This window comes from Cynocephalus volans, chromosome 16 (assembly GCF_027409185.1).
Source record: "Cynocephalus volans isolate mCynVol1 chromosome 16, mCynVol1.pri, whole genome shotgun sequence".
Taxonomy (NCBI): Eukaryota; Metazoa; Chordata; class Mammalia; order Dermoptera; family Cynocephalidae; genus Cynocephalus; species Cynocephalus volans.
In genome coordinates this window covers 27,130,962-27,153,842 of record NC_084475.1, presented here as the reverse complement: position 1 = coordinate 27,153,842, position 22,881 = coordinate 27,130,962, and the positions used below count along the sequence as shown (strand labels likewise).

The 22,881-nt window shown below is 43.7% G+C and overlaps 1 protein-coding gene across 1 annotated transcript in view; it reads left to right on the top strand.

Annotated features, from left to right (window-relative positions):
- The first annotated feature begins 11,346 nt into the window (after positions 1–11,346).
- The window catches only part of GOLM1 (golgi membrane protein 1), a 59,691-nt gene continuing 48,156 nt past the window's right edge, over positions 11,347–22,881 (top strand). The window contains exon 1 of the mRNA XM_063081237.1: positions 11,347–11,460. The gene's annotated coding sequence lies outside the window, so the exon portion shown is untranslated. The remainder of the gene's footprint in view (positions 11,461–22,881) is intronic.

Below are 22,881 nucleotides of genomic sequence, written 5' to 3'. Positions count from 1 at the left end.
ATTAAAAAATAAATATTTAATGTAGCAATACTCATATATGTGCTTCTATATTAATGCATTGGTAAAATCAAGTAACTTGGTTTCAAATTGTTGATGTGCAGTAAATGTTATTTTGAGACATCTGCCACAAATATAATATGCTACAAAGATATTTGTGTTTCCTATTGGTTACAAAGTCATGAGTAGTGTTAATACTATGAGATCTATCACCTATGTTAAAATGGAAAGAAACACTAAATTTAAATTAGTGATTAGGTCAAGAACTGTAAAGGGTCTGAGATTTTACCTGACTTGGAAGGGTAACTAATTAGCCCGAGACAGTTGCGTGGGTGATGATAGAAGACATGAAGCTCCTGGGTCAGACATAAAGGATAGTTTATTACTCACGGCAATAGCAGTGGCCAGACTATCAGCATTTGTGCCAATTCCCTGAGCCCCACTCCCACAGGGTAATGTGAAGAGAGACTACACACACAGTGGGTGTATTACATTTTTTATGTTAACATATAGTGGACTTATTTCTCTTAAAGGAATTAATCAATATTTTAAAAATTTCTCAGTTTAATATAATTTATCAGTAAAATATTGATAGTGAGACTCACATGACCAAAAACTCTTTGGGGTCATCAATAATTGTTAAGTGTGTTTACTTAAAAATTTTTGGTCTTGAGACCAAAAACTTGAGAATCTCTGGTTTAGATGATCAAATAGCAGAGAAGGGAGGGTTGACGGGGGGCAGAAAGAAAGAATTATTAGGAAAAAAATAGATAATAATCAAAAGCATTTAAGAAGATGATGTTGGTCCCAACATTAGGATTTGGTGACATGGGAGGATAAAACTCTCAAAATCGAATTCAGAGATACTTTATTAGAGGGAGACATCAGCATATCAGGAAGAAATGGATTCTTTCAGCAGCCTGGTGAATCCAAGGCTTAATTCTTTCCTTAGACACACATCACTTTTGTCCCATCAGACACTCTTAGAAAGAGCAGACGAACAAGTTGGAAATCAGAACATCTGAGCATCTGTCCAGGCGAGACTGAAACAAGCATTAACTGGCTAGTTTGAGGCTCTCTCCCCAACTCTGTGCCATTTCCCCATGGGAATCCATCCTACAAAAGCAGCAGCAGCGTTCTCCTTACACATCCACCAAGTCACTGTCTGTCATCCCCAACACTGTGAAATGCGGCTGGGCATCAAAGCAGGTGGAGGAAATGTCCAGGTAAGGCTTTGCCTCTTCAGGATTCCAGGATCAGTGTTACATGATCATCAGCTAACAAACTGGGAGTGGTGGTGTCCGGGCCTCCGAAAGCAGCACCCGAGTCTCTGGACAGCTGGTGGCGGGGGGAATGGGGAAATCCCAGAGGAGAGGAGCCCAGCAATGAAGACAGAAGTTGCCTCCTTTATGATTTTGCCTAAGATGGAAAGGGAAGACAGGAGGGCACATGATTTAGGTGTTTGGATGCTTGCCTTTCTCTATTTCCCATTGGCACACATATGGTGACTTTTCCCCTTTACTGTGGCTCCCTGCTTCCCCACTTCTTCATTCACATCATGTGATTTCTTTTAGAAGTCCGATGTGATGAACAAGGTTGGTGGTGGAAGAAGACACCCTCGGCAAAGAGAAGCAGCAGCATCTCTCTCCATGCAGTATCCTCCTTCCCCCACAACCTCCATCCCTCCCCTTGGATCCTGATATCCTGTGTCCTTGATGCCTCTCCTGATTGCTTTCCACTCCTTGGCCTCAGGAAGGTGCTGGAAAACCAGTCAACAGGAACATGTCAGTGCTCTGCTGGCTGCTCTGGTTATCTCTTGCTGTTTAACAAACTACTGCAAAATCTAGTGGCTTAAGACAACAATCATTTTATTATCATCACTATGGCTCTGGGTGTCGACTCAGTTCAGTGGGGCACTTCTTGCCCAGGGTCTTTCCTGTAGTTGCAGTGGGATGGGAAACTCAGCAGCTGCAGGTGGGTGGCTCCAGAGTTCAGGGGAATCATCTGGAGCCTTTTTCACTCCTATGTCTGGCAGGTGATGCCAGCTGGTGGTCAGAACATCTGCACGTGGCTTCTCCATGGCACCCGGGCTCCCTCACAGCGTGGTGGCTGGGTTCCAACAAACAACATCTCAAGAGACAGCCAGGAGGAAGCCGTCTCACCTTTTATGACCTAGCCTCGGCATCAGTTGTGCTGCCGTCTGTGTGCTGGAGCAGTCATAAGCCCCCACTCAGATTCACAGGTAGGAGACACAGACTCCAGTCTCAATGGGAGGAGTGTCCAAGAATTTTGGAGCCAAAGTAACTCTGACATTAGTGTAGATAACCTGCCTTACCAATACTTTCCTGAAAAGTAATGGAGTCTCCTCGAATTAAAGTGGGTTGCGGGCCTTCATCTCTGAACCAGTTACTATAGCCTCTGGAATTGGACACTGTATTTGTTTCCTGTGGTGCCCTAACAAAGCACCAAGCCTGATAAGACTACAATAGAAATCTTATTCTCTCTCAGTTCTGGAGGCAGGGCTGTGCTCCCTCCAAAGGCTGTAGGGGAGGGTCCATCCCAGCTGCTGGTGGCTCCAGATGTTGATTGGCATGTGGCTGCATCACTCCAGTGTCTGTCTCTGTGGTCACTACTTCCTCTTTTCTGTCTCAAAACTCCCACTTGCTTCCTCTTGCAAGGACACTTATCGTTGCATTTAGGGCCCATCTGGATAACTACTAGGCATAAGCTCCTCCTCTCAAGATCCTTAACTGAATCACATCTTTTGCCATATAAGGTGAGATTCACAGGTTATGGCAATGAGGACATAGATGTATGTTTTGGGGGCCACTATCAGCTCACTACAGACATTTAGGATTGAAAAGTCAATGAAGAATAGTTCTCCACCCTGTATTGGCCAGCTGCTAAAAAAAAGAAAGAATAGTTCTTCAAAAAATAGTCATACTGGTACCTGAGAAAAGGAAAAATGGATGCTGGAGGACTTTCTAACCTGTACAGTTCAACCTATTTTATGTGTTTAATATTTGGAGTGTGCCCACAATATGCTGGGCACTGCGCTACCCACAGGGGCTTCCAGTCCCGTCTGAAATATTCATCCAGATCCTACCACTTAAGTGTTGAAGAGAATACAGAGCCAACCAAAAGAGTCCCTTCTGTAGAAAACGTTGCAGACTTGCAGGGCAGAAGGTGGCGGGTGCTGTGAGAGGCTGTCCTGACTGGGGCTCTGGAGCTGAGCTGTGAGAAGTGAAGGGGAAAGGAGCTTCCAGCTACAACAGCAGAGCAAAGCTGGGCTGTGGGCAAGTGCAGGACAGTGGTCTAGTGTGGCCTGAGGACATTGGGACAGAGAGCTAAGAATGCTAAGCTAAGATTCTATACATGCCAAGAAAAACCACTCAAAGTACTGGTGGAGAGTGGTGACCAGCTTGGCATTTGGGGAAGATTATAATGTTGTGGAGAATGGCTTGGTGAGTCTGAGCTGAAAGTGCTGCCTTTCCCTCTTATCCTCCCACCTGCGAGGATCTCCCAGTCCACACCGGCCCCTCGCTGTTTGCTTCATGCTTTTCTACACCTAGATCTGCCTGTGGCATGCTGAGCGTTCCTCCTTCACGTTTCTGCCTTTATAAAAGTACCCATCCTGCTAGACCTGCGTCTGGCTCATGCAGCACATGTGGCCTCCCAGTGCCCAGCTTCTGCAGTGCACAGCACCCAGCGGCCAGCAGTTTCCTCTGGCACCTTAGAAGGCAGACTTCTGGAAAGTGCCACAGGGCAGATTTCCAGCAGTTCTGCTGGCACCACAATGACTTTTCTGCCATTCAGAGAGCCATAGCGGTGCCCTCTCCAACAAAGGCTCAGTCTCATTTCTGGGGGTGGGTGGGTTGATGGGGTGCTCTTCCTTGGGCATCGATTCTAGCCATAGGGGTAATGGCTGCTTCGTGTGTCCACTATGCCTATATTCTTAGAGTTCTCTTTACTTCTCAGCCAAACCCTCAATTACTCCAATCCCCTGCTAGAGTTAATTAAACTTTCCCTGTTCAAATCACTGTGTGTTTTCTCTCTTTCCTATTTGACCCAGACTGATCAAACATCCTGCTAGACCTGAGCTGTCTAATATGGTGGCTACTGAGCACTTGAAATGTGGCTGGTGCCACTGAGGAAACAAATTGTTTATTTTATTTAATTTTTTAAATGTTTTTAATTATAAAAAACGCAGAACATAAAATTTACTATCTTAACCTTTTTTAAGTCCCCAGGCCAGTGGTGTTAAGTGTATTTACATTGTTGTGTAACACAGCTCCACAACTTTTTTTTTTTTATTTTGTGGGTGGCTGGTATGGGGATCTGAACCCATAACCTTGGGGTTATAAGGCTGTGCCCTAACCAGCCAAGCTAACCGGCCAGCCCTCCAGAACTTTTTCATCCTGCAAAGTGGGAGCTCTATGTCCATTAAACTTTTCTCCATTTTCGCCTCTCCCTAGCCCCTGGAAACCACCATCAACTTGATCCAAATTTAATTTAAATTAGAAAAACTGGAGCAGTATAAAATATTTTTCTGTTAAATACTTTATTGCATGTAAAATATCTCATTAACATTTTAGTAACATGTTGAGATGATAATATTTTGGATATAGTGGGTTAAATAAAATACATTGTTAAAAATAATTTTCAGCTGTTTCTTTTCACTTTTTCTAATGTGATGTATTAGTCTGTTTCTGTTGCTTATAACAAAAATACCTGGAACTGGGCAATTTGTAAGAAAACAAAATTTATTGTTTAGAGTTTCAGAGGCTGGGAAGTCCAAAGATGAGAGAACACATCTGGTGAAGGCCTTGCTGGTGGTGACAGGGATGCAGGGGTCTCACATGGCAGAATGACAGAGCACAGAGAGAGAGAGAGAGCTTCTCACACCCTCTACTTTAAAAACCCTCAGAACCACACCCATGACCACACCCACAACCACCATTAAACCATCAACTTAATCACCTCTTCAAGGCCCAGTCTTTCAAAGATCATAATAGGACTTCCCACCCTCAATGGTTTCAGCGGGAATTAAGCTTCAGTGACTTTGAGGGGCCATTCAATCAACTGCATGTGGCTACTAGAAAATTTTCAATTACATACGTGCTTGAATTCTACTTTTATTTGATAGCTGTGTTCTACACCCACCTGTTATATAGTCCTTATTGATTTTCCTAAATAGTTGTGACTTCTCCCTCCTTTGAACATCAATAGTTCTTTGAATATCTTTAAGGATATTTGTGCAGAAAATTTGCCAATTTTTTTGCTTGCCAGCATCCTATTTCCTCTTTTTAGAGGCATTCCAATCGCCTTTGGGGGGAATGTTCCATAATTTGGAGTCTTGATGACAATTAGTAGCCACTTCTCCCTACAGAAGCCAAAGGGGTTGTCTCTGCTAGCCTGGGGGATGAGCATACAGATCCCAATTGGACTTCTCCAGTTGGAAACTCTCTCCCAACATTTTGTATCTTGGCCAAGTGTTGGAAAGACATGAAGTCAGCTGGAGACCCTATTCCTTAAAGCTGCAGTGGAGTGTAACACATACACTACCCTCATTCTTCCCACTTCATTACTTTTGCAGTGATTTCTACTGCCTGGCCCTCTTCGATAACTAGGTTTCCTAAATTAACTGGAAATCAATCAATTTTATTTTACTAATTCTCACCATTAACTCTGTAAGACCCCACCTGTCCAATTAATCCCCTTTTTCCTTAAGATTAATGAGTCTGTTTCTGTTGCTTGCAACTAAGACCCTTGATTATTATTACACCTATGTTACTCTACTATGTACTGCATTTAGTTCTAGCAAGTTCTAGGCTCTAGAGAAAGTCTCTGAATTGAAGAATAAACTGCAAGGCCAGGCTTTGGAACCCACAAGAACTAGCCCTACAGATCTATGTACCGAGAAGGATGGGCACCATCATTAAGATGAGTGCACACACATACTAATCAGTCCTGGGGACATCACAGTGTTCATTCCAGGAACAGAGTGTAATAGACCATCTGAGGTTATGGGTCTTTGGTGGCCAGAATAATAGCTCCCCAAAGATGTTCATCTCCTAATCCCCAGAACCTATGAATGTTACCTCACATGGCAAAAGGGACTTTGATGATATAATTAAGCTAAAAATCTTGAGATAAGGAAATTATCTGGATTATTTGGATGAGATCAATGTAATCACAAGGGTCCTTAAAGGTGGAGAATTCCCACCTGAATCAGAGAAATGTGACTACTGAAGCAGGATTAGAAAGATACTTCACTGATGGCAAGCCAAAGAATATGGGCAACCTCTAGAAGCTGGAAAAGGCAAAGAAACAGACCTTCCCTAGAGCTTCCAGAAAGGAATGCAGCCTTGCTGACACCTTGATTTCAGCCCAGTGAGACTTCTGACCTACAAAATTGCAAGATAATAAATTTGTGTGTTTTAAGACATTAGGTTTGTGATAATGTGTTATGGCAGGAAATGGAAAACTTACACAAGATCTATCCCTTGATCTGCAGAGGGGATTACTTTGACAGTCCTACCAAGGCTGTATATTTTGTAGAGTGGAGAGGAGCCTCCTGTATGAAAATCAGGTGCCATTAGCAAATGAGGAGCTGTGGTTCGAATGTGTTCACCCCTGGCAAAGCATGTGCTGGAAACTTTATCCCCAATGCAACAGTGTTGGGATGTGGGGCCTAACTGGTGGTGTTTATATCATGAGGGCTCGACTCTCAGGAATGGATTAATGATGATTATAAAAGGGCTTGATGCCACGAGTTCTCTCTCTCTCTCTCTCATGCATGCTCTCTTTTCCTTCTGCCTTCTACCATGGGGTGATACAAGAAGAAGGCCCTCACCAGATGCTGAGCAGATGCTGGTGCCATGCCCCTGGACTTCTCAGTCTCTAGAACTATGAGCCAAATACATTATTTTCTTTATATATTACCCAGTCTGTGATATTCTGTTATAGCAACACAAAACAGACTAGACAGAAAATTGGTACCAAGAAATTGGGCTGTTGCTGTAACAAATACCTGAAAATGTGGAAGCAGCTTTGGAACTAGGTAATGGGTAGAAGCTGGAAGAATTTGGAAGAGCAGGCTAGAAAAAGCCTAGATTGCCATGATTGATTAAGGGCAATTCTGATGAGGGCTCAGAAGAAAACAAGAGCTTAGGAAGATTTTATATCTTCTAAGGGATCCATATCTATAATATTCTTAGGGATTACTTAAGTGGTTGTGATCAGAATGTTGGTAGAAATATGATGGCAAAGGCAATTCTTATGAGTTCTCACATGAAAATGAGGAACAAGGTATTAGAAACTGGAGTAAAGGCCACCCTTGTTATAAAGTGGTGAAGAATTGGCTGGATTGTATCCATGTTTTAGGGCTTTATGGAAGGCAGAATTTAAGAGTCATGATCTAAGATAGCTGGAAAAAGAAATATTTAAGCAGCATAGTGTTCAAGGTGCTGCATGGATTCCTTTGGCTGTTTACAGTAAAATGAAACAAGACAGAAAAGATTTAAAGATAGAATTTATAATTAAAAGTGAAGCAGAAAGCAAGGGTTTTCAAAAGTTTCAGCCTGGCCATGTAAAGAATAAAAAGGCCTGTTTAGAAGACCAAACTAAGGGTACAGCCAAGCAACCCTTTACTAAAGAGATCACCATGGATAGGTGCTACTCATTCAGATGATGGCAGTAAGACCCCGAAGGCATTTCAGAGATCTTTGAGGCTGCCCCTCCCTTCACAGACCCAGAGTAGGACCTTGAGGGCAAGATTTCTAGAGAGGTGCCTGTGGGACCTCAGCATTCACTGACCTGCACCATACCAAGTGTTTGTTCTCTACAGGGATCCCTGGCCACCCCAGCTGTGGCTCAAATAGGCCCAGGTATGGTGGTTCAGATCACTGCTTTGGAGGGTGCAAGTAGTGAACCTTGGTGGCATCCAAATAGTGCTAATTCTTCAGGTGCACATACTTCATGAGCTGTGAGGCCTCCACCTAGATTTCGAAAGACACATCAAATAGCCTGGGGGCCAAGGCAGAAACTTGCTGCAGGGACACAGCTGCCATAGTCCCCTCCAGAGCAATGCCTAGCGGAACAGTTGGACTGAGGCCATGGCAGAGAATCCTCCCTAGGGAAATGGTTAGTGGAACTGCAGGGTTAGGGCTGCTGGAGAGACTCCAGAACTGTGGAGCTACCAGCATGTAACACCAGCTTGGGATAGCTGTAGGCATAAGACTCCAACCCATGAGAAGTGCAGCGTGGGCTGCCCAAGCCCTTGTGAGTCCAACCCCCACCCCAGTGTGCCCAGAATGTGGGACAAAAAGTCAAGGAATATTATTCTGAAGCTTTAAGATTTAATGTTGTTTTCTCTGTTAGGTTTTGGACTTACTTTGGGCCAGTTACCCTTCTTTTCTTACCTATTTCTCCCTCTTGGAATGGGAGTCTATCCAATGCCTGTCCCACTGTTGTATGTTTGAAGTAGATAATTAGTTTTGATCTCACAGGCTCACAGCTTGAGGGAATTTGCCCCAGGATGAATCATACCTTGAGTCTCACCCATATCTGATTTAGATAAGACTTTGGACTTTGTTTGAACTATTGAGTTGGTCCTGTAATGAGTTAAGACTTTAGAGCTATTAGAATGGAATGAATGTATTTTGTATATGATAAGGACATGAATTTGGGGGGCCAGGGGTAGAATGCTAGTTTGTGTGTCCTTCAAAAGCATGTGTTGGAAACAATCCCCAGTGCAATGGTGTTGGGAGGCAAGGCCTAAGGGGATGTGTTAGGTCATGAGGGCTCCACCCTCAGGAATAGATCAATGCCAATTACAAAAGGGCTTGATGCTGGAGTTTGATCTCTCTCTCTCACAAGCATTCCCTGGCCTTTCCACCTTCTGCCATGGGAATTGCAGCAAGAAGGTATTCATCAGATGCCAGCACCTTGATAATGGATTTCCCAACCTTCAGACCTGTGAGAAATAAATTTCTTTATAAATTACCTAGTCTGTGGTATTGTTATAGCAGTACAAAATGGACTAAGACGTGAGAGAAAGGATGCTGAACAGGCAAAATATAGATACGTACTGCAACCAACTACCACATGTTGTTTAATCAAAACCTGTCCAATTGAATTTTTAGGGCCAGCAACTGTTTAGGCTAAACATTACAGGTGAGAAACCTTGAGGAAACAGAAGGAAGCTTTATAAGAAATGTAAATCCAAATTTATATATGTGTGTGTGTGCATACATTTGCATCTTAAAAATTCCAAGCTTTGTCATAAAGAATCTAACGAAACTTGAAAAGGACTGATTCTCCTTCAGTAAAGATGTAGCTAATTCAGCCAATTGCTTTAGCACCTAGACATACGGACATATTCCATAATGTGTTTAAGAAGCACTGACTTAGTCACTGACTAATTAGTTGCTGATAAATGAGAGACTAACGGAGGAGACCTCCTCAGAGGCAAATGAGATGGAAGTCATTGTCCAAAACACTCTAGGAGAGCTAAGAGGGGCAATAGAGGGAACTTATTGTATCTGTCCAACTATCCTAATTGTGGCCACTTAAAGTCCCGATAAGATCAGAGGAAGTGTGGCAAGCTGAGTCATCTGCAAAGCTAGGGCTCACATCTAACACAGTCTCAGCTTCTGAACCCTTGGTCTGACCCCACAAGTTTAACAGTTCCGGGTAACAAAAGCATTATTTTGGTATATAGTAGAACTTTAAAGGAGTCCTGTATCGTCAGCTCATAATTCAGCTAAAAGGTTTTGGCTCATAAAGATACTTTTCCTGCAGTTAAGCAAAACCATGCTCAGGTGGCAGTAGGTACCTTAGTCCCCTTTTTCAAGATGAATCTGTGTTCTTGTTAAAAACAATTAAAGCGTTGAGCATTCCCTATAGGAGTTCGTGTATTTACTTGTTTGTTTTTCATTGTTGGCGTAAGAGCCCATCACAGCAAATAGTCAGACAACTAGCCTTCAAAGAGTCATTTTGCAGTATGCAGCTTTAAGCAGGATGCTAGCTATGAAGAAGTCTTTTTGTAACCTTGGCTCACAGCATGGCTCGTGGGAAAATGCTGCAGGACTTAGTGCTCAGGAAGAGCAAGATAATAAAATCTAATCAGGAACTTTGCGAACTAATTATTCCTTTGGAGTCGCAGCCGTCCGGGAGCAAGGCACTGTCCAGCCTGTGGGAGTCGGACATCCTTGCGTTCCACGGACGAATGAAAGAGTCACAAAATTGGCCCTAAAGTAATCAAAACAAAAAACCTGGAGCCTGCGGGATGTCCCGTGTCAGACTTCCGATGGGCCTACACTTCCTCCTTTCGTTCCCTACACTTTTCCCTTTACAACGCCCTTGCCGAGGCTCTGGGACAGTTTTACCTCAACTGTCTCCTCAGACGTCTGATAACAAAGCTTCCTGCCTCGCACCAGCATTTGGGACTGATGAGTCTTCTATTCTTAGGCAGAGAGCAGCAGACGTCGGGCTCTGGTAACGTTGGCATTGGCCACAGGCGCGGAGAAAGCGGTTTCCTTTCCCAGACTCCAGACCTAGGAAGGCCTGAAAGGAGACGACTGAGGAGAATTGTTCTCGATCCTGAACGTAGATCAGAATTATCAAGAAGCTTGAAAACCGAAGTTCCTTTTCATAACTCTGTGAGGCCCTGGTATCTGCAGGCCCGGAAGGTGCTGCCAGCTTGAGGAACCGTTGTTCCAGAACTTTCTAGCTCAGTCCCCCTGCGGGGCATTCGTTCTGTGGCGTCCTGTCAGGGAGGTGCGACCTCAGTGCTTCCCACACGTCAATGCTCCCAGGAGTCGCCCGAGGCCGGCGCTGTGTAACGTCCGGACCCCCAGGCTCCGTCCTCAGAGACCCCCGGATCCCTCCTGCAGGCGCCTGGAACGTTCACTTTCTGTGGCAAGTAGTCATGGCCACGGGGTGAAACGGTAAGGCGTGTGTGACCACAACACGGGGCCACGGCGGTCACCGAGAGCCCCCGGCAGAAGGAAAGGGCCGTTTTGGGGGGCAGACCCCTCCTCTCCGCGCACGTCCGCCTGAGGCGAGCGAAAGGCCGCGAGCGTGGCGAGGTGCGAGGCGCGGGGCGTGGTCGGCTGCACGTTCGGGAACGTTCCCCGGGCTGCGGGGAGCGGGGGTCGGGGGTGTCTCTCTAGGCCCGTCTCCTCAGCCTGCGCTTCCCGCCTCCGCGCCCGCAGGGGGCGGCCGGGGGCGCGCACCGTGAGTCCGGGCGTCCGCGCGCGGCCCCGGCGGCCACGGCCTCGCCTCCTCGCGCTGGCGGCGCCGCCTCCGCCCGCCGCGCCGCCGGCGCTGCCCAAGGGCGGGGACTCGGCCGCGGAGGCCGGAGACGCGGGGCGCGCGGCGGAGGCGGCAGGAGGGCGGCCCAGGCGGCCTCGGAGCGGAGCCCGCAGGGCCGAGCGGTCGCCGGAGCCGCGGAAAGAGGTGAGTGGGCGGCCGCCTCCGCCGGGCTCCTCGGCGCCTGTCCCCGGACACTCCCCGCGGCCGCCGCCCGGGCCGGCTGCTCTCGAGGCGGGCTCCGCGCCTTCCCGCGGCCGCCTGGACTCCTGGGCTCGCTACCGAGGCCCCCCGGCCCCGCGGGGAGAGGCCGCGCGAAAGGTCCCGGCCCCGGCGGAGGGCGGTCTTGGGCCAGGGGGGGCCTTTCTGTTCGTGCCGAGCTTTGGTCACGCGCGTCGGCATCCGGAGTCGCACGAGCTCCGGGTCTGCGGCGTGGTTTGCGCGGGGGGCCGAGGGAGGACCGAGCCGCCCGCCGCCTCCACCCCCGGGCGCGGTCGGGCTGTCGCGGTGCCCGCGGTGCTGCGGTCGCGTCCCGGCAGGTGACCCTGAGCGGGGCGCCGGGTCCTCCCGTGGAGGACCGTTGCCAGTGTGGGGAGCCACACAACTTTCGTCCTGCTGTGGACATAGTCGCCGCGTGTATAAACCACGGTTTCACACCCGGACTCATGTCTTTAATGGCTTTGTAAAAAGTAAAGCAGAATTGGACAAAATACCCATTTGGATGAATGTTCTTTTCAAGTGGAGTTTAAAAATCATTGTATTCACAATGCCACGGTGGTGTTAGTCATTTTCAGATGTCCCGTCTCCAAGTTTACAAAAGCCAACTTGTGTGGCTTTCACGGTTTGGAGGTTTCCTTTGTCTGATTGGGGGCCGTCAGGCCCTGCAGTCCTGCACTATGCAAATGTCGAGGAACATTCCTAGGGGCAGATTATTAAGATGTGCAACAGCCTGATGAAATATTCAGCAGCGCTAATTTGACTCTGTTTGGCTTATGGCCATCAGATTTGCTCAAATGAGGCAGCTTTAATATTCCAGAACTTGGGCGGGCATGGGACCCGGGGAGCAGTGCAATCTCCTGTCGGTCCTTGTGGGTCTCCGAAGACATTCTAGCTGCTTCTGCGTGTTTGTAATAGAAAATTAAGCTAAGCTCACACTGTTGGGAAGAATTTTGCTTTCTTTGTAAGGAGAAACGAGTAACTTGCTAAGGCCACACATTCAGTTCTTTAGATGTCGATGAACAAAAAGAAATCGAATTCTTAGAGAGGATGTTTAAAGAAAAGAGCTTAACTTTTAAGGCGTATTTTGTTCTCCTATGGAGAGAGGATCACATGTTCACATTTTTTTCCATTGGTTTTGCACAAAAATGGAAAGTGAGAGGAAAGAAGTGCTGGGGGTGGCGATTAGGAGCTGAGGATGTCATCTGATTTCTAATTGTTGGTTATTGATGGGAGAGGAAAAGATTTTGCATTTACTTTTTTTTTTCCCCCCTTTTCTTTTCTTTGAGGGATCGGGGCAGAAACAGCAGTGAGAACGGTTGACCGGTATATATTTAGTAACCTTCCTCTAGTAGGGAGCTACCTGCTGACCTTATCCTGGGGAAGTGTGGGCTGGCTTTCTGCATCCGAAGCACAAAAGCTGGGGAAAATCCCTCTGTGTGCACCGGTTGGAAGGGTGGAGTGTCACTTTCAGCAGGTCCTGCTGAGCAGGGGCGGTGGGATAAAGGGCACTATTTGTGAAAGGGAGCTTGGAGGCAGCAGGGTTCCTGAAGACCAGCCCCCTCCGCAGAGGATCTGGAGTGGGGAGGAGAGAGGGGGCGGGAGGAGAGTTCTGTGCCTTTCTTTTAACTCTGCATTATTGTTACTGTTTTTTTTTTTTAAGGAAACAAAGTTGCCTTATGAAAAGATTCATTTCTTTTTTAATGACCTAATGTGAGAAATAACATCTGTAATTGGGATTAAAAAAAGAAACAATGATTTTTTCTAAAACAAACAAACAAACAAACAAAAAGCTTAAAAATTTTTCCTAAACATTTGCAAAAAAGTAGAAGGAATGGTCTTAATTATGCTTCTGCTCTCACCTTAGAAAAGTGTGGGTGGTATTTCGCTTGCCCCCGACACATTCTGAAAGGTCATGGATATTATCCTTTCTAGGCTTTTCAAGTTACTGATGAAATTACTTTAAAAGAGAGACTTGTCTTGAAGTTTAAGAAGTGTTTCCTAAATCCCCAGAGAGTCTTTCCTTTGCTTCACAGAGAAATTTCCTGCAGTTTGGGAGGGGGAAAAATCCATGCCTTCTCAAATTTTTACAGTGTTTTGATCTTATTTTCCTTTAAAACCCTTAAGGACTGTATTGCCAGAAATTCTCGCTAAGATTTTGAACATTCATTTGTGCCTGACAGAAAAAAAAAATACATATATAAATACTATGTAATACTTGTCTGATTATAGTGGCTTATGCTGTAATTTGTTGTGGTCTCCATACTTTTTTGATCATTCTCATTAGTCAAAAAAAATTTAGTACTCCTCTGTATTTGTGTTTGTTACTTATTTATAAATTATATACATGTGCTATTATGGTTTTATTGTATTTCAAGACCCAATCTATCCGCAATCTATCTAGATTCATTGTTAATGGCAGTGGAGGTAAAACCCTGTTTCAAATAATTTTTCTCTTAATTTTGAGTATTTTTGGCCTATTTCTAATCAGATCTAGTTATATCATCATAGTTTTTTTTATTTTGTCATGTGGCTCATGCAAAGCTGGCTCAGTACGAAGCGTGTGCTTTGCCAGCTGTGGTCTTGTGTTTGCCTGTGCTTGCATTTGTTAGTACAACTTTAATTTATGCTTTTAATAGGGACTTTAGAGCTTCCTGTCCTTTATAAGGTTTAGTTTAGTTTTAATCCGTCATTCTACCCCACTGTGTACATGTCAGCAAGATAGCTGCATTGTGCTGAAGGTGAAGGAGTGGGGGTGGGTAACCCTGTCCAACCTCTGTCCCCCACCACACCCCAGGCACTTCAGAATGGTTTGTGACCAGTGATCCTCTGACAGAGGGACATAGTGAGGATGCAGTGTCAGTTTCCACTTATATTAGTACTACTAGTATTTTATGATAGTGTACTATAATTAGTATGATGTAATATAGCATAAAATAATTCATAGTGAAAGATAGTTTCTTTTCTCTTTTTTGGGATAAAAATAAGTGTAACTTCTAGGATTTTCTTCCCCAGCCCCGTGGAGCATCTCTTACACCCTCCGGGATGCATGAGCACTCTAATAGAGAGGTGGTCTCTTACTTCAGTCTCAAATAATTCTTTCATCCTTCCAAGAACTCCATGAGGGCAGGTGTAATTGATCTCCCCCTTTCTTTCAAATGACTAAACAGGGACTAAAAATAGTCAAGTAATGCCACAACAGTCCTTGTAGTTAAGTATTTACTTGATGGTACATGCTTTTCTTGATATTCTCATTTAATTTTCACATTAGCAAGACAAACACCCAGGAGGTATGTAGAAGGTGAATGTGGCCCAACATCATCCTTTTAGCAATGGGTCCTCTCTGCTACTGGTCCAAGGCCTAAGGGCCCTGGTGTCTCTGTGCCCCTTGAGGATAGAGATCTTTCTCACCCACCTCAGCATCCCCATTGGTGGGGATCGGCAGAGAAGAGAGCCTTGGTTTGAATGAATGAGTCCGGTTTTTTTCTCTACTTAATGATGCAAACATATGGTATAATGGGTTTTTTTTTTCTTTTTAATGAGGAAGCTGTAAAATACTATGATTTAATCTATGAATGCTAAAAATACAGCTTCAAAACTTGCTAAAGTTGGCTTTTGTACTAAAAATATGCTCATTGAGGAAAACAGAGATTGAATAAAGTAAACAAAGTATTCCTACTCTCAATACGATTTGTATGTATCCTTCTTTATAGACATTTTCTGTGTATTGAATAATATATTCACTTATCAGATATGTTTTCAATTTTCTTCACCAAAATGGGATCAAACTATACTTACTGTTTAGTAACTTTTTCACTCCACAGTTTGTAATTTGATTATCTATTGCTCAATTAATAAACTATCTCAATTCTTTTTTTTTTTAAAGATGACCTGTACAGGGATCTTAACCCTTGACTTGTTGTTGTCAGCACCACACTCTCCCAAGTGAGCAAACTGGCCATCCCTATATAGGGATCCGAACCTGTGGCCTTGGTGTTATCAGCACCACACTCTCCTGAGTGAGCCACAGGCCGGCCCAACTATCTCATTTCTTAAAGCCACCATTTTATCATTGCTTATGATTCTGTGGGTAGACTAGGCTCGGCTGAGTGGTTCTTCTACTCCCTGTGATATTGGCCAGGGCGGCAGTCTTAGGGGGCTCAATTGGGCTGGGACTTCAAGATGGCTCATTGGCTATTACCAGTTTTTAAAAGTCTTACAAAATTCTTAGAAGGGACAAAGTGTTAATATATTAATGATCAATTGATTTAAAAAAATTTTTAAACTAGAATTCTCTGGCTTCAGTGCTGTCAGAACTGGAGGGTCTCTAGCCCATCATTTCTTGCTCTCTGACATTTATATCTGGGCAGCAGAGAGATTATTCCTTATCTTTCCCCCATTTTTCTTTATTGGTTAGGGAGACCACTATTGTGTAAGCAATGCTGCTCTGGGCTCGGTGAACATTTTGTTCTGAGCGAAAAACAGATACCTTTGTCCACACCTGTACAGCAGCTGATTGAGATGCCCAAAGGGAAAAGAACCTTATACTAAGAAGTTACTTTAAATGGACTCTATTTTAGTTTGCTCTCTATTTCTCAGAGAAATGAAAGAAACCTTGTTTCTCTAGGGCAGTTGGTAGTAGAAAAGACTTAGGAAAAATGTTTGCTGCCCCTGTGCAGATGGAAGGTGGGAGACCATAGTAGAATAAAACTAAAAGGCCAAGGAAGAGCTAGTGAAAAAAACAAAATAAAATTCAACCCATAAATGGTAGGGAAATGCAAGTGTTTCTCCAAAGATAAACAGTACAACCCCTCAAACATGTCTCTCTGCTTCTTAAAAACCAGTGAGTGTGGCCTGAACTGGATTCCGTTTGGGACTCCTCCAGGGTAAGCTGGTCAGAATGGTGAGTGGCCCTCAGCTTTCGTAGCATGGCCTGGAGGGTTTCAGGCACGTGTGTCTGGGGTGGGCCAGGACATTTGTATTTCTAACAAATTCCAAGGGAGGCTGATGCTGCTGATCCAGGGACCTCACTTTGAGAACCACTGAACCACAGCAGGGTCAGCAACACTTCTCTGTGAAGGGCCAGATAACGCTTTAGGTTTGGCCATATGGTCTCTGTCACAACTGCACAACTCTGTTGTAGTTCAGTGACTGTAGACAATATATAAATGCATGGTCATGGTTGTGTTCCATTAAAACTTTATTTATGGACACTGAAGTTCTGATTTCATGTAATTTTCATAGGTCATGAAATATTATTCTTTTAACTTTTTTTGACCATTAAAAAATGTAAAACCTGACTCCCCTTCCAGCTCTTGCTGAGCCTGAAGCAGGCGCATGCTGCACTGATGTGCCAGGGTAGTTCAGACCTGCTGCTCCGGGAAGGTGTGGCTGGACAGATTCCCACCATGGGTCTTAACACATGAGGGGAGGTGTGAGGAGGCCTTGGCAGAGCCTGCTGGTTAGTCTGAGAAGCCAGACTAGCTGTTGGTGAATGTGGATGCTCTGGGTAAGGCTCAGTGGCTGCTGTGGTCCCAGACACCTTCATCTGCCCTGGGGACCCAGGGCTGGGCGTGACCTGCTCTGTCCCTCAAAATACAGGCTTAAGTCTACTGTCTGCCCCAAGTCCTCCGTGTGTGTCCTGGAGAACCAGCAGCACTGTGACAAGGCCAAGGCTGTGGATGTCCCCTACGTGGACATTAAGGCACTGAGGAAACTCAGTAAGAATAAGAACCTGGCGAAGAAGTGTGATGCCGTTTTGGCCTCAGAGTCTCTGATCAAGCAGATCCCACTAATCTTGGGCCCCTAAAACTAAATAAGGCTGGCAAGTTCCCTTCTCTGCCTACACACAATGAAAACATGGTGGCCAAAGTAGTTGAGGTGAAATCCACAATCAAACTCCAGATGAAGAAAGTGTTACATCTGGCTGCCGCCATTGGCCATGTGCAGATGACAGATGATCAGCTCGTGTACGACATCAACCTGGCCATCAATTTCCTGGTGTCATTGCTCAAGAAGAATTGGCAGAATGTTTGGGCTTTATACATCAAGAGCACCATTGGCAAGCCCCCAGCACCTGTATTAAGGCACATCCTTATAAATCCTACTGGTACCATCAAAAAAAAAAAAAATGTAAACTATTCTTAGCTTGTGGACAGTGTGTAAAAACAGGTGGCTGGCAGGATTTGGCCCTTAGGCTGCAGTTTGGGACTCCTGAACTACAGGAGGAATTTGGGTGCTCCTACCAAGGTTTAGCCTTGGTAGGGGTGGCTTTTCTTGAGAAAATTCCAAGTTTTGGATAAAGCAAGATGGAATTTGTTCTCATTCGTTTTTTGCTTATCTATCTCGATTTTTGGTGTTTCTACCACCTAACACTAAATATGCACATTCATTTAAAAAATTTAAATGTTTTCATTTAAAAATGAAACCATCAGCTTCCAGAATTGGGGAAAACATGGTGTTTACAATTGGGAGTTGGGGAAGCGACAGGAGGGATTCTAGATATTTCCTAGTAAGTTTTCAAAGCAATTTAAGCAGCTTTCAGTGGACTTAGTCATTTAGCACTAATGGTTTAGAGAAGTTGATAAACTTTCTCTAAATGGCCAGGATAGTAAATGTTTAATCCTCCTTATAACCCTATGCCTATGTCTCTGTCTCAGCTATTTAATTCTGCTTTGTAGCTGGAAAGCACCTGCAGGCAGTACTTACAGGAATGGGCTTGGCTGTGTTCAGTAAAACATTATTTACAAAAACTGGCTGGATATAGCCTGAGCCCTGGCTTAGAGACATTCTTGGGACAGGGTAGAATATTTTTAAACCATCAGAAAATTTGGTGACTAAATCCTTTGCGGTCTCCAGCGCTGTGGCAGGGTGTGCTCAGGTGTGTTTGTTATTGCAGTGACTTCTGAGCTTCCTGCAGAGCAGCTCAGCCCTTTGCGTTTTAGGTGGGGCCCTTCCTCTGAGAAGGACTGGAGACTTGGCTCCACCAGTGTTTGGAGAAGCTGCATTGTTTCTGGTGACATTGGTCAAACAAACTAATCTGATTGCTCGCATATACTTGCATAGAGAGTTAAAAACCCTATATGAAAAGAAGTAAATTTACAAAATGACAATATTTAACTAGGAGGCTGAAGGAGCACATGCATTTGGCAGGTTGTCTATTTTCATACGCTTTTTCTTTTATCTTTTTAAGTAATTAGAAGTCTGTTCTCTTATAAAAATATTTGTCTTATCAGCAAACAATATTTTTAACCAGTAGGTTGAATTTTTTAAATTAACTAAGTAGATAAGAATCCTCAGTTTTTTTCTGATTTATTGAGACTTTTAATGCAAAAACACACCACTTCATTCCAGGAAAGCCTGGAGTTTTACAGAGTTTAACTGGTTTGGTTAATCCTTTTACAGTATGTCAGATGCTCGTAATCAAATATGAGACAAAACACATTCTGAAGCCTAAATTAAGATCAATATTAATTTATCTGTTTGACACAGTATATCTCTCACCCACTTCCATCTCACTCCAAATTCACATTCATTCTAAGATGGGGGAGGGGTAGAGAGTATTTGAAGTATTTGACCACTCTCCAGTGGCTCTGGCTCTGAGTTACTGCTCTCAGTCTTCACCAGTCCTGGTCAGTTCTCACCTGTATCAGTTCCTTGTCATTCAGAAGCAGTGGCTTCTACAGAGTTTGCCCTCCCTTCCTCGTGGTCGCCTTCTTACCTGGGCAGCCCTGCTCCCATCAGAGCTGGCCAGGTAAGAGCCCAGGGCTCTCCTAAAGGTGCCATCTGTCAGCTGCACACCTTGCTGGCCAGCCAAGTGCTGGGTCACAGTGAGGGGCATCCAGGACTGCACTCATGTTCGGCTTCTTCAGACCTCTCTTTTTCATACTATGGTCCTAGTCTGGGACTTCTGCTGCTACAGCAGCATCCATGAGTCAGCCCCTGGCGATGGCAGCCACCAGTGCTTCAGCTGACAGCAGAGTCAATAGGAAGAACGCTGATGGCTGGTTACTATAAAGTAGAATGGTTGTGGAAGGAAAACATTCATCACCTTTTCCTCGTATAATGAGAAAAAGAATGAATCTAGAAATGATCAGTTATTCATCTTTCCATTCCTAATAATAGTAATAGTCAACATTTATTGAGCAATTACTATGCGCCAGATGTGGTTCTAAGCACTTCTTACATTGTCCGCACTCTCCTGAGTGAGCCACGGGGCCGGCCCCAAGTTAATCTCTTAATTCTGATAAATTCTATCATTATGTAAGATGGCAACATAAGGGGAAACTGGATGAAGGATATACGGGGAACTATCTGTACTATTTTTGCAACTCTTCCGTAAGTCTAAATTATCTAAACACTTCTTTGATAGATCTTATCATAACAGCTAAAATGTAATATGTGGCTGTCGGGTTCCAATGTGTTTTCTTAACACTAGCCTGAGCTTCCTGATGCTAGCATAGCACCTGACTCCTGGTGGTTGCTCAGTACATTTTTTATTGACTGACTAAAGGAAGGAGAATATTAGATGATCATTGTATTCTTCCCTTAAAATAAGAGGTGAGTATATTTTCTCCTTTCAAACCTATAGTTCTACTGGAATAACAAAAGGTCTTATAAGGGTCCCATCTAAAAATTTATTGTAAGGGAATTTAGTATATGACAAAGATAGATGTTCAAAGCAGTAGGTAAAAATAGATTATTTGATAAAGGGTGCGGGAAGAACTCTCTAGCCATTGCAGGAAAAAAAAGGCCAAATGCTTTGTATTTCTTTACTTCTTACATCAAAAAGGAATTCCAAATAGATGAACAATTTAAATATAAATGTGAAATTGTACATTTGTTGGAAAAACTATGGGTAAATGTGTTAATAAACTTAAGAGTAGGAAATGCCACAAAATCCAGAAGCAACCGAAAGAAAAGATTGATAAGATTAGATTATTGAAAACAACAACAAAATTTGGGGCAAGATCAAAATTCTATAAAGTCAAAGATCAAATGAAAAGTTGAAAAAAAATTTATCCACATGAGTGACCAAGGATTTATCTTTACTATACAAAAAGTTCTTGCAAATCAATAAAATGAACAACCCAATTAGAAAATGAGCAAAGAATATGAAAAGGCATTTCACCAAAATGAAGAGATAAATGGCCAATAAATGAAAAAATATTTATTTATATTCATAACTAATGTATTTCAAAATATCATTACTGATGAGATAGCCAGGCATTAAAAGTTTATTTTGTGTGTTATCATGTGAGAAAGCAAGCATTCTCCTACTATTGATGGGAGGGGTAAATTATTGGGACTGCTTTGGATGCTGTTATTAAAGATCTATCAAAGAAGTGTTTAGATAATTTAGACTTATGCAAGAGTTGCAAAAATAGTACAGATAGTTCCTCGTATATCCTTCATCCAGTTTCCCCTTATGTTGCCATCTTACATAATGATAGAATTTATCAGAATTAAGAGATTAACTTGGGGCCAGCCCCGTGGCTCACTCGGGAGAGTGCGGCGCTGGGAGCGCCGACGCCGCGGGTTCGGATCCTGTATAGGAATGGCCGTTGCGCTCACTGGCTGAGCGTGGTGTAGACTGCACCCTGCCGAGGGTTGCGATCCCCTTACCAGTCAAAAAAAAAAAAGAAGAAGATTAACTTGGCACTCTCTTGCTAACTGTGCTGGTCAGGTGTTTTATATACTGTCCCTCAATTTGACTTCCTCTGAATTTTCCTGTGATTAGATTGAGATTATGCATTACTGGGCAGGAGATCACAGAGGTGACGTGCCCTTCTGATGCATTATATCAGGGGGTACATGATGCCAGTGTGCCTCGTTACTGGTGATATCAGCCTTGATCACTTGGCTAAGGTGGTGTCTGCCAGGATTCTGCATATAAAGGTACTATTTTTCCCTTTGTAATTTGTTTTGGGAGAGATAAGCTCTATCAATTTTAAAAGCATATATTATTACACCCAGCAATTCCACTTGCATAAATTTATGCACAGCTGTCTGTAATTTATTTCATTGCCTGCAAAATGGGGGTGATAACATTCCCTGAGCTGATGGAAGCCCCTGTTTTGAACAGTGCTTCACATACCCATTGATTCACCATTCTACCCTCAAGCCCCTTGAGGCCAGATGTGTTTGGAATTCAGGACTTTTTTTCAAAATTCAGAAGATAATAAGGTTCATTTAATACATTTTATGTGACAGCCCCAGGAGGACCTGGAACAGCACCCCATAATCAAACACTAATCTTTCTGCAGTAAAATGTATGAAAGGAGAAAGTTAAAGACTGTAAGTAGCTTCAGATGAGTTCTGATCAAACCTTGATTTAAGTTCAGGTCAGGTTTTGTTGCTAGAAGAGTTTTTAAAAATTGCTTTGAGTTTTTAGAGCATTTTGGATTTCAGAATTGTGCATAAGGGACTGTACACCTAGATAAGAGTTTGTAAACAGGGATGGATGTATAAGGGTGTTCATGGCAGCATTATTGGAAATAAGCATGGAGAACCCTGAACATTCTTCTGTAGGAGATTGGTTAAGTAAATCCTGTTATATAATGGTGACCCATTCAGCCCTTTGAAGAGAACAAATGGTAATGTGCTACTAGGAAGTACATAACACATAATGTGTTACTAAGAGGTGCACAACATTTCCAAAACAGTGAATGGTGTGATTGTGTTTGGATTAAAAATAAACATGATATTTATCTTATTGACTGTGCTGGTCAGGTGTTTCATAAAATGTCCCTCAATTTTGAGTTCGTATATTAATACTTACATATGCATGAAGAAGCATCTGGAGTGACATCTAGACTAGTGGCTGCACCTATGAATCATCTGGGGAGATTAAAGAAATACCAATGTCTGGGTTTTGCCCTGAACCCATTGAATTAGAAATATGGGGTGGGACCCAGGTTTTGGTATTTTAAGGAAGTGTCCCAAGTGATTCTGATACCCTTTGAGAGTTGAACGCTGGAGTAGAAAGATACAGACATCAGAAAATACTATCCCTTTACTTCAGAGTGGAAAGAGGGAGATGTAATTTTATACTTTGTGTGGTTTCTCCCTCGCCCTCATTGTATTTTTACTTTCATATTTTTAAAAAGGTTAGGGAGAGTTTAAAAAAAGAAAAAAAAAAGACTTTTGTGATCAAAGTCGCATATCAGGCAGAGGAGACTGTCAGTAAATCTGTAGAATCTTCTAGAAGTTTAGTATTTCTGAGCATTGCTTCCTTTAGTGTATATAGTGCTTGCTGATATGGTGATAATAGAATTTAAAATTTTTTTCTCTTTCATCCTGAGAGCCCAGAAGCTAGTGAGTAAGGCATGAGGGGAGACCAGGCTCGGTCCT